At 42.1% G+C, this 11,653-nt stretch overlaps 1 non-coding gene across 1 annotated transcript; it reads right to left on the bottom strand.

Annotated features, from left to right (window-relative positions):
• Nucleotides 1-11,122: 11,122 nt before the first annotated feature.
• On the bottom strand, nt 11,123-11,231 carry LOC116558557. The gene has a single exon (XR_004272063.1). It is a non-coding gene; the product is annotated as a U6 spliceosomal RNA (small nuclear RNA).
• Nucleotides 11,232-11,653: the final 422 nt, after the last annotated feature.

Below are 11,653 nucleotides of genomic sequence, written 5' to 3'. Positions count from 1 at the left end.
GCGGGAGGATTGCTTGAGGCTGGGAGTTCGAGACCACACTGGCCAACATGGCAAAACCCCATCTCTACTAAAATTACAAAAATAGACAGGCATGGTGGCTTACACCTGTAATCCCAACTACTCGGGAGGCTGAGGCAGGAGAATTGCCTGAACCCAGGAAACAGAGGTTGCAGTGAGCCAAGTTTGTACCACTGCACTGCAGCCTGGGTGACAGGGACTCTGTTTCAAAAAAAAAAAAAAAGAAAGAAAGAAAATAATATACACAGCAAGGCATGGCAGCTCAAGTCTGTAAGCCTGTAATCCCAGTACTTTGGGAGGCCAAGGCAGAAGGATCACTTGAAGCCAGGAGTTTAAGATTAGCCTGGGCAATATAGCAAGACCCCCCAGCTCTAAAAAAAGAAAACAAAAAAAGAATATAACAAAAAGAAAAATATGCATGAGTAGACTCATCCCTGTTGCCTTCCTAATTCTTTACAGCCCCCAAAAATTCAGTGGCTTCAGCAGGTCAAGTAGAGTAAGGAATCTACAAAGACTGAAGAGCCCAGAATCTCAGTTCATTGACTTTCACAGGAATTTCCTATCCCATTTTTAACTGCACCAATGGGCCAGCTTTGGGATGTGAGCCCTGGCCACAGTCCACGATAGGGGTTATGGTAGAGACTAGCTCTGTGTTGTCAAAACTGTGGTTGAAACAAGGAGAGTAATGTGCTATGGAAAACAGGAGGAACACAATGCTTTCAAACATATGAAGTGTTTTGTTTAAAAACTTGGAAAAGAGTAGAAATTGAGTGTGCAGAGGGGAAGAATTCACAGAAGCAAGCCGGGCTCCAAAGGAAGCTGTGGGCGTGGGTTTACACCGAGAGACTGGGGCCATCTGGTGGAGAATGCTGAAAGCAAGGAAGAATAATGAGAATCTGTGCAAATCTTCTAGAGAAATGAGATCCTAGTAATGGGGACTGGAAGATTCTCTTTATTTTTACATATGATGAAATTGAGATTCAACAAATTGAAGTGACTTGCCAAAGCTGAAAGGCTGAGATAATGTCATTATTAAATGGGTTACCCTCAGATATAGTTTCAATCCAGTATGAAATAAAAAGTGAAAAAGCTGATTTTGAAGCTCCTCAGTGATCAGGGAATTTGTATTCCACTCTGAAACTTTCAGCACTTGCTCCTCCCTGCATTAGTCTGCTCTCACACTGCTAATAAAGACATACCTAAGACTGGGTAATTTATAATGGAAAGGGATTTAATTGACTCATAGTTCCACATGGCTGGGAGGCCTCACAATTATGGCAGAGGGCAAATGCAGAGCAAAGTCACATCTTACATGGTGGCAGACAACACAGAACCCCCTTTTGTAAAACCTTCAGATCTCGTGAGACTTACTACTACAAGAACAGTATTAGGGAAACTGCCTCTATGATTCAGTTATTTCCATTGGCCTACCCCCCTTGACATGTGGGGATTATTACAATTCAATGTGAGATTTGGGTGGGGACACAGCCAAACCCTATCACTCCCTGAGCCCAAGCATCTATAAAGCATCAATCATGATCTCTAAGTCAGTCTTAATTCTTTCTGGTCACTATTCAAGTGCAGACCTTTGGATTCCCAGCTATAAGTCACAACCTGCTGCCTAGCCTGAAGGTCTCCCAACACTGAGGGAAGCATCGATGACTACTCCCCTCCTAGAGTTAAGATTGCATTCTTGGCAGCACACCTTTATCATTGGTGGCAATAATGGGATTTCAAATAAACTTCTCTTTGGTCAAAGATTAGATGAAACTGTCCTGCCTCAACCGCATAGGAACTACAAATATTTAACTTGCTCTGATGGGCCTGAAACTTGCAGAATGGATTTGCCGTAGATATGCTTTTGTACAAAAAGCCTAAGGCACGTGAGCTTAGGCTTGTTCTATGGGCTATTACACAAACGGAAGTAAACACCATTACTTATTTCAGTAGAAATATTCTCCCTGAGGCCCAATCTCAAAGATAGATACAAATGACCAAAAGAAAACAGACAAAAATAAATAAAATGACCCCAGATTCTTAGCTGCAACCTATGAAAGCCACTCAGACTTAACAGAGTAGGAACTTGATCAAGGATATTAGACAACTCATGCAATTGCTGAGAGCTAGAAAGCCAGTTGCTGGAACTACGTGGGCGGGAATAACACCCAGCTACATTGTGGGGGTTTGTAAGGAACAATCTTAGCCCTCACTGCTCAGTCTCTATGCCCTTAGAGTCAGAACATTAAAAAACTTTTAGCTGGGTGAAATGGCTCGCACTTGTAGTCCCAGCACTTTGGGAACCTACGGCAAGAAGATCGCTTGAGGCCAGGAGTTCAAGACCAGCCTAGGCAACATAGTGAGACACCCTCTCTCCAAAAAAATAAAAAGAGCTTTCCCAAGGACCAGCCATCTGTCCCCACGCTAGCTAGATCAATTCCAGCATGTAGCAAAAACTACCATGCAGTCACCAAAACCCATGACTTGATCACATTTCCTAGACTTCCTGTTAAATGTGATGTCTGAGTTCCAGCCAATACAATATAGGTAGAGGAAAAGTGAATCACTTCCAGGAAGAGCCAGTAATAGCCTCCTCCAAGTCATCTTTTCTTGCTTCTTCCCCTGCCTGAATGGAGAGAACTCTGCAAACCTAGAGAAGGGCAGAACCACAAGATGAAAAAAGCCTTGAGCCCCTGAGTGACCACATGGAAGGCTGCATTGCAAGGAACTCTCACATCAGACTCTGGAAAGTGACAAGTAAATGTGCATTGTGCTTCAGGAAAGAGAAGGTAAGATTGAGCTGTGGCAGCAACTGCTGTGACTCACCCCAAGGACAACCACTCACAAGTCTTTCTTGGGCCCGTGTGAGTGAAAGGATCTAGACTGTATGCTGCACCTAGCTACAAGGGAGCCAGGGGATGCAAATTTGCTGCCATCGTTCTTGTGAAAGTGGGATTCAGAGTGTGGATAGCTACCAAGAGGTAGAGAAAATGCTTGGAGCAGCAATAAATGAAGCATGATACCTACAGAAAGGAACAAACAGTTCACAGAAAATGTAACCCAAATAGCCAGTAAACACATGAAAGGACTACCAACAACACTTGTAATCACGGAGATGCAAAATTTTACCAGAAAAATGGGTGATTTTATACCATTAGACTGCAAAACCGTTTAAGGCTTGTAAACTTGGCAATGATGTGGAGAAATGAGGCCTCTCATATTATGTTGGTCAGAGTGTTAATTATCACACCCATCATGGACAGCAAACTTGGACATTAAATAATAAAGTCAAAGATGTACCTTGAAATCCAGTCTGGCAAGTCTGTTTCTAGACATTTTTCTTAGCAATGACGTGTCTCACAGCAACAGACAAATACCCTCAAACGACACATATTGCTTTCACTCATGACCCATTGACAAGAACTAATCAAAAGGCCCTGCCTGACCATAAGGTCACAGGAAAGAATAATCCTCCCACATGTTCAGAAGGGAGATGAAAACTAGATATGACTTAGTATAATACTAAAAATCTCTACCACACTTCTCCAAAGAACTTCAATGTTCAACGTTGAAGTCTTTCTTGTGAAAACAGCAAAGAAGTCTCACTATAAGACCTTCTCACAATGAGGAGACTTGCTGCCATCATCAGATTGCAAAAGTTTTTTTATTGAGGCAGAATCCACAGGTGATGAAAAGAAAATGTTTGTAAATTTAAAAAGGTTAGAAGTAAAATCCAGGCCGAGGCAATAAAATTGCTTGAGCCCAAGAGTTCAAGATCAGCCTGGACAACATGGAGAAACTCTTGTCTCTACAAAAAACACAAAAATTAGCTAGGCATGTTAGCACATGCCTATAGTCCCAGCTACTTGGGAAACTGAGGCAGAAGAAGCATGTGAGCCCAGGAGGTCGAGGCTGCAGAGAGCCATGATCATTCCACTGCACTCCAGCCTAGGCAACATAGTGAGAATCTGTGTCAAAAAAAAAAAAAAAAGCAAATTCCAGTGATGAGGTCAGAATGATTCATCCCTTCCCAACTTAATAGACTCAGACAGTCTATGACAACATCTTGCTATCTGTTGTATCTGACAGCCCCAGTATCTAGATATAAAGCCATCTCTCAAGAACACTTGGTCAACAGTAACAGCACCTTGTTTACTTACTATCGTCCATCCCAGAAAAGTATCTTGATATCCACACATTGGAAAGAAGCCAACAGATAAATGGTGATTAGGCCTATTACTGGAATAGTTACAATCACCTAGATAGTCCAAATTCAGACAAGTCTGCATTGTTGAACCACACAATCTCCTGGACAATTTGAGCAAATAAACAAGGAATCTGCCTTTCACCTCTATTACAATTCACCTCTATTATATTCAAATGAAAGTGATATTTTCATTGTAGATCCTCACACCGGCACCTATCTTAATACCTGGCACACAGACATTAGACAAATGTTTGTTAAATAAATGGATCAATACATCAATCAATCTGGGTAATTATAGGCATACCATTGCTATCTGGTCTGCAAACTAAATTGTAGGATAAACACACAGCCAGTAAAATCACTACCAGAGCTAGATAGCTGTATATGCACCAGGAATTTTTGTCCAGATGCCAAGGGGAGGTGGAGGAGGAGGCTGGGAACTATCCCAGCTGGCATGGCTCTATAGATCCCATTGCCAAAGAAAGCACAGAGGCAGAAAAGGATCTTTGAGCCAACTCTGAATTCACAGGCTGGGAGACACCATCTCATCTCTTCTCATAAATGACGGAAGCATAGAATTATTCTATGTCTTAGCTTTGCCATTTTTTAAGTATACAAATTTTTTAATTGACAAATAATAGTTGGACATATTCATGGGGTACACAGTGACGTTTTGATGCACAGAATGTATAGTGATCAGATAAGAGTAATTAGCATATCCATCATCTCAAATGTTTATCATTTCTTTGCATTGGAAACATTCAGTAGCTTCCTTTTCTACTTTGCCATCTCTAACAAGCAGAGTAGGACTAGAAGAGAATAAAGCCATGCAGCAAGAGATTATTTTGCTGGTGAATACTAGGATTCTACCAGTTTTCTTGCTTTGTTTGGGGATTGAGTTAAAGACCCATGCAGAAGCAAGATCACAAACTTCCCCATATGAAACATATAGATACCCTTAGGTTTATGTCAAAACCCGTCTTGATCTTTGAAGGAAGCAATCCTTGAAAAACTAATTTTTTTCCTAAAGACTGTGGAAGGCTTATGGCACAGCAAACTACCTGGGTATTAACTGGTGACTGCCCTAGGAGAACACAGTCAAGAAAATAGACACAGGCCAGATGCGGTGGCTCATGCCTGTAATCCCAGCCCTTTGGGAGGCTGAGGCAGGTGGATCACCTAAAGTCAGGAGTCTGAGACCAGCCTGGCCAACATGGTAAAACCTCGTCTCTATTAAAAGTACAAAATTAGCTGGGTGTAATGGTACACACCTGTAATCCCAGCTACTATGGAGGCTGAGGCAGGAGAATTGCTTAGAACCCAGGAGAGGGAGGTTGCAGTGAGCTGAGATTGCGCCACTGCACTCCAGGCCTGGGCAGCAGAGCAAGACTCTGTCTCAAAGGAAAAAATGAAAAGAAAATAGATACAGAGGCTGGGCGCAGTAGCTCATGCCTGTAGTTCTAGCCAAGAGGTACTTTAGTTCCAGCCAAGAATAATTTATGGGAGGACCAAGGTGAGGAGAGGCGTGATGATGGCTGCTCCTGCCTCCTGCTCCCACTGGAACAGGTGACACAGAGGCTGGGCACAGTGGCTCATACCTGTAGTTCCAGCCAAGAGGTCTGTAATTCCAGTCAAGAATAATTTATGGGAGGACCAAGGAGAAGGAGAAACATGATGGTGGCTGCTCCTGCCTCCTGCTTCCACTGGAACAGGTGACTGTCTACCAGTAAGGCAGGTGTGAAGGGTCCAGGAGCAGAGGAGAGGGGAGTATTTCCTCCAGAAAAAACCAGGAAATCGAGAATAGTACATTCATGGAAAGCATTATAGAATCGCAGAATGTTAGAGTTAGGAATGGTTTTAATTTCACACCTTCATATCGCAAATGAGAGAAATGAAACCCAAGGAGGCTATATAACTTGCCACATCTCTGATTGAATGCTGATGGGGTTTCGCTGTGTCCCCACCCAAATCTCATCTTGAATTGTAGTTCTCATAATTTCCACATGTTGTGGGAGGGAGCTGGTAGGAAATTTTCTTAAATTTCCTCTAGTAACCCTTTTCCCATTCTCCATTAGGATTTTATACCTCTCCACTCCACTAAAACTCTGACTCCTGTTCTGCATAGTCTCAATCGATCATTCCTCACACTTCATGAAGAATACAGAACTCATCAAGTCTCAAATCACCCCTCGTATTTTAACCACCAATTCTCCATTGCATCTACAGTCTTCTTTTTCCTTCTATTACATAGAAATGACTTTCCCATAATGAAAGTCATATTTCTCCATATCTGCTCTAGATTGAATCTTCTTTTTACTCAGAGCCTTGCTGACACCAAGGTGTGAATATGGTAATCTGGCAGTTTCTTTTAATTTTTACATAAGTAATTATGGAGCCAAGCATAGTGGCTCATGCCTGTAATCTCAGCACTTTGGGAGGCCGAGGTGGGAGGATCATTTGAGTCCAGGAGTTTGAGACCAGCCTGGGCAACAAAGAGAGACCCCCAACTCTAAAAATAATTAAATGCAATATAATATAATAAATAAAAGAAGCTATCATGGATTGTTTACATAGTGTTTAAGGAAGAAGTTAAGAGAGAAGTGTAATTCATTGTCATCAGAAAGTTCTGGCATCCTTTAGAGGCTCTAACATTACATCATCATTTCAAGTCAACATTCAGCCATCATTTGGTTTTGGGGTAGGAATAGAAACTAAATTCTGCCCACTAGAGAAACTGAGTGAACCTGTCTCATCAAGATCATATGAAGTGCTACAGAATGTAGTAACTATGTCTTGTAAAATAACAGGCCATATATCTCAAGTCTCTCCCATAGCTGGCTTAATTGTTGCTAATTTTCTTATTTACCTGAATCACAAAAGTGAAATCAGAGAGATTACCTAATGACTGATCCGTTAAAAGAGGAGTGAATTCAAAAGGCATCATCACTGGGGAGCCTCGGGTGTGGGAGGGCCACCTCCGCAGGGCCACATTTTCTTGTCAGTGAATCACACAGTCAAATTACAGGAGAAAGTGACAGGAATTCGGCTAAATTCCAGCTCCTGGCCTCAGAAGATTATTCATCAACCCTGCAGCAACAGCTCTCTGTCTGGCAGGGGATGTTTCCTCTAATTATGTACTGCTCCCTGCAGGCCACCGGCAGGACCTTTATTTTCTTCACAGTTATTAATCAGCTATCCAGTGTTAACAAGAAGATCAGATTCAGAAGTATGCAAATCCACCCTCAATTCTTTCTCCTAATCACTCGGCAGTCCACCTTAGGAGCTGGCTAATGAGCTGACCATCTAACAGCCTCCTGCGAACTACCAAGTCTCCTATTCTTAATGATCACTTTCAAAATGGGATATTTTTGTTTCAAATACATAGGCCTATTCAATACCCTGAAATAAGTAACTTCAGCAACTTTCTGACAAAATTTTATCTAAATTAGGCAATGCTAAAACTGAGTAAATTATAATAAAATTGAAGAAATGTCCAGCCAATGGGGAATTCACTTTCAACACTTGGGGACCTTCCTATCCCCAGAGACTGAGTCCCAATCTTTGTTCCTTTTTTTTTTCTTTCCCTGGCAGAGTTGCACTCTGTCACCCGGGCTGGAGTGCACTGGGACTATCTCGGCTCACTGCAACCTCGCTCGCTCATACGGCTCCAATGACTGGAGGAACACCAGGGTCCTCGGTCTCGCACAGTTTTATGTAAAACAACACGGACATACATGGAGTGGTTTTAAGGAACAAAAAGTTTAATAGGCAAGAAAGAAGGAAGAAAAAAACAGCTCCCCTGTACAAAGACAGAAGGAGCGTGGACTCAAACAAAGAGGAAACCCCCTGTGTAGTGGAAAAGTGGCTGCTCCTATGAGGAGGCTGGAGGCGGTGGTGTTAGATTTCCATAGGGCCCAGAGGATTGGTTTAACCAGGTGTGTCATTTACATAACCCGAGAAAAACCTGGCCCTCCCACCTTAGCCCTGTAACATGCAAATGCAGGTCGCTGTGGTGTTCTGAACACGTGGTGTTTTCTGGAGGTGGCCATGGCGACACACACCTAGTGACAAGGAAAAGACAGCGGGAATCTCCATATTGAGTGAACCCAGTTTCTAATGGCCGGTATTTGCATGTTAAAGCATAGGAGCCGAACCCTTCAAACCACCTTTTTTGTTAGAAAAGAGATGGTTCGGGCGTTCTTATTACAGGAAAATTTCCACCGAGAACCTTTATTCTATCCACCTAAAAAGTATTTCTTAAAAACTCCTGTACCATCACCTCCCAGATTCAAGCAATTCTCCTGCCTCAGCCTCCCGAGTAGCTGGGATTACAGGCACCTACCACCATGCGCAACTAATTTTTGTATTTTTAGTAGAGACAGGGTTTACAACCATGTTGACCAGGCTGGTCTCAAGCTCCTGACCTCAAGTGATCTGCCTGCCTCAGCCTCCTAAAGTGCTGGGATTATAGGCATGAGCCACCGCACCCAGGCCCAATCTGTATTTCTATTATCAAAGTCTCACCCTTTGAATGTGTCTTCCTCTAACAAGTTCAAAATAGGATCCCTATTCTGAAGTATTACATTAAGTCTTATGAAAATGCCAATCTAATGACTTTTGATCAACAAACATAGCGATTTTGTGGCTCAACTTAATATACTGGCCCTCAGAGGTTTTGGAAGAGAATTGAGTTTTTTAAAGCATACAAAGCATTCTAATAATAATCATTGGTCCAACCAACCTTATTGAATCATTCATTTAATCCTCACATTTAACACTCATTTCACAGATGTGAAAACTGAGCATAAAGAAGTTGAGTAAGGCCAGATGCAGTGGCTCATGCCTGTAATCCCAGAACTTTGGGAAGCCAAGGTGAGAGGATCACTTGAGGCCAGGAGTTCAAGACCAGCCTGAGCAACATAGTGAGACCTCATCTCTATAAAAACTTTCTAAATTTTTTTTTTTAATTTTTAAAAAATTAGAGTACACCTGTAGTACCATCTACTTAGGAGGCTGAGATAGGGGATCCCTTGAGCCTGGGAGGGTGAGGCTGCAATGAGCCAAGAATCCACTACTGCACTCCAGCCTCAGCGACAGACCAAGGCCCTGTCTCAAAAAAAAGAGTTGAGTACAGTGCTCAAGGTCACAGACTGGCAAAGGCCAGATTCAACACAGGCTTGTCTGATACACAGGCATTAACCACTGTGCTGTATTTCCTGAAATGTTTCTGTTGGTAATAAAGGGACTCCCTCTGATCCCATATACTTTTCTAATCATTCAGACTTTTACTTTTTCCACTGAGATCCATAAGGGATAAAGTTACACATGGACACTAAGGGTATGCAACACAGCTATTGTGTGGGTGCACACGTGTGCACATGCAGCATGCTCCTGTGGAAGTGTGTGCCATATGTGGAAATTAGGCTGTGATCATGTGGTACGAACAACAACCTTTGATAGTTTAGAATACTGAAGATTTCTAATTTTACGAACAGGACAGACTCAATGTTTTGAAAACTCTCCCACCATTAACACAGAGTAATGCCACATGTAACATCCATTTGAATGCATAGCAGCCTGGTAAGGTGGGCTCATGTCTGTAATCACAGCATTTTTGGGAGGCCGACGCGGGTAAATTACCTGAGGTCAGGAGTTCGAGACCAGTCTGCCCAACACAATGATACCGCATCTCTACTAAAAACACAAAAATTAGCCAGGTGTGGTGGTGCATGCTGTAATCCCAGCTAATCTGGAGGTTAAGGCAAGAGAATTGCTTGAACCTGGGAGGCAGAAGTTGCAGTGAGCTAAGATCACACCACTGCACTCCAGCCTGGGTGAGAGAGTGAGACTCTGTCTCAAAAAAGAAATGTAAACCATTTGAATGCATAATTAAGCTTACAAGAAAGTAGGAGAACTCCCCAGAGCTCAGTAATGAAGATCTGGTTTCTGAAAACCAGAGCATTATGTGAGTGAGTTGATGTGACAATTAACCTGGAATGGTCGGGTTTATCTCCACCTTGACGAATCTTAGGAATTTGGTTTTAACATGCACACAGTGATAAAGCAAAAGACCTTGAGACTGCCAAGTAGGAAGCTGAAGTAAAAGCCACCCTTCCTCCCTTCCCTGACTCCACATACAGCACAGGAAAAGAGTGGACTAGAAAAATATCTCTCTACCAGCATAATAAGGTGATGTGGAAGTTTGTCTCCTCTGACCTACCTAGACTCTGAATAGAAAAACAAAAAAATGAGTTTCCTTATTGGCAAGTCAATTATGGATCAATGCCATGTGAGGGCCCAGAAACCCCCAAGCCAAAAAAAAGTAACACATAAATAGATCCTAGGATGGTTACATCACTGGAGCACTTGGTAGAAGAAAACCACAAAGGAGGGACACACTCACCACTATACCTACAAATAGAGCCCTGCTGAAGATGAACTCATAACATACAATCACACAACTCAGAACTTAATAATCCATCATGAGAAAGAGCCTGCAGAAGTAACAAGCATGTAACAAAGTTCATTAGACTCTCAGAGCTTCAGGTTGCTGAATAAGAGAGTTAAGATGATAAAACAAAGACATAAAGGAGAAAAGTTAACATAGAAGACAGTATAGAAAAAAAAAAACTTCTGAAATGAGAAATGGAATCACTGAAACAGAAAACCCATTAGTCAAATTTGGCAGCAGCTTAGACCTGCTGAAGAGGGAAGAGTAGACTATGACAGAGCTCAGGAAATTGCCCAGAATGCAAAAGACGTAAAACATGGAAAAGGTTCAAGAGAGTTTAAGAGACACAGAAGAGAGAATGAGAAGATTAATACACATCTAATTGGAATTCCAACAGAAACAAAGAGATATGAGAGACGTTATATATATATATATATATATATATATATATATTTATAGAAAGCTTCAAAAATTTGTATGCCATCCTTGCACAGGCACCATGCTGATCTTCTCTGTATCATTCCAATGTTTTAGTATATGTACTGCCAAACCGACCACAACAACAGAAATTTATTTCTCAGAATTCTAGAGGTTGGGAAGTCCAAGATCACAGTGCCAGCCAACTTGATTCGTGGCGAGGGTGCACTTTCTGGTTTGCAGACAGCTGTAAAGCTCTGGTGTCTCTTCCTCTTCTTATAAGGACATGAGCCCTATTGGATTGGGGCCCCATTCTTAGTATAGTCACACTGAAGTATAGAGCTTTAACATATGAATTTGAGAGGAGACATAATTTAGTCCATGCCAGACCCCCTATTCAGGAGGCAGAGAATGTTCTTAGTTTAGGGCCTAGTTTTATATCCTGGGAATGGTTTCTTAATGCATTATTCTCCACAGTTCTGGGTGTCTTCTGGCTCTGTTTTCCAAGAGTTCCTATCTACACAACTACTTTGTAGAGTGCAATATCTACTAAGGTGGAAGGT

The sequence above is a fragment of the Sapajus apella genome, unplaced genomic scaffold, assembly GCF_009761245.1.
Source record: "Sapajus apella isolate SASKATOON/1434 unplaced genomic scaffold, GSC_monkey_1.0 scaffold21, whole genome shotgun sequence".
Taxonomy (NCBI): Eukaryota; Metazoa; Chordata; class Mammalia; order Primates; family Cebidae; genus Sapajus; species Sapajus apella.
The sequence above is the reverse complement of the archived record's forward strand: the minus strand, read 5'-3'. Positions and strand labels throughout refer to the sequence as shown.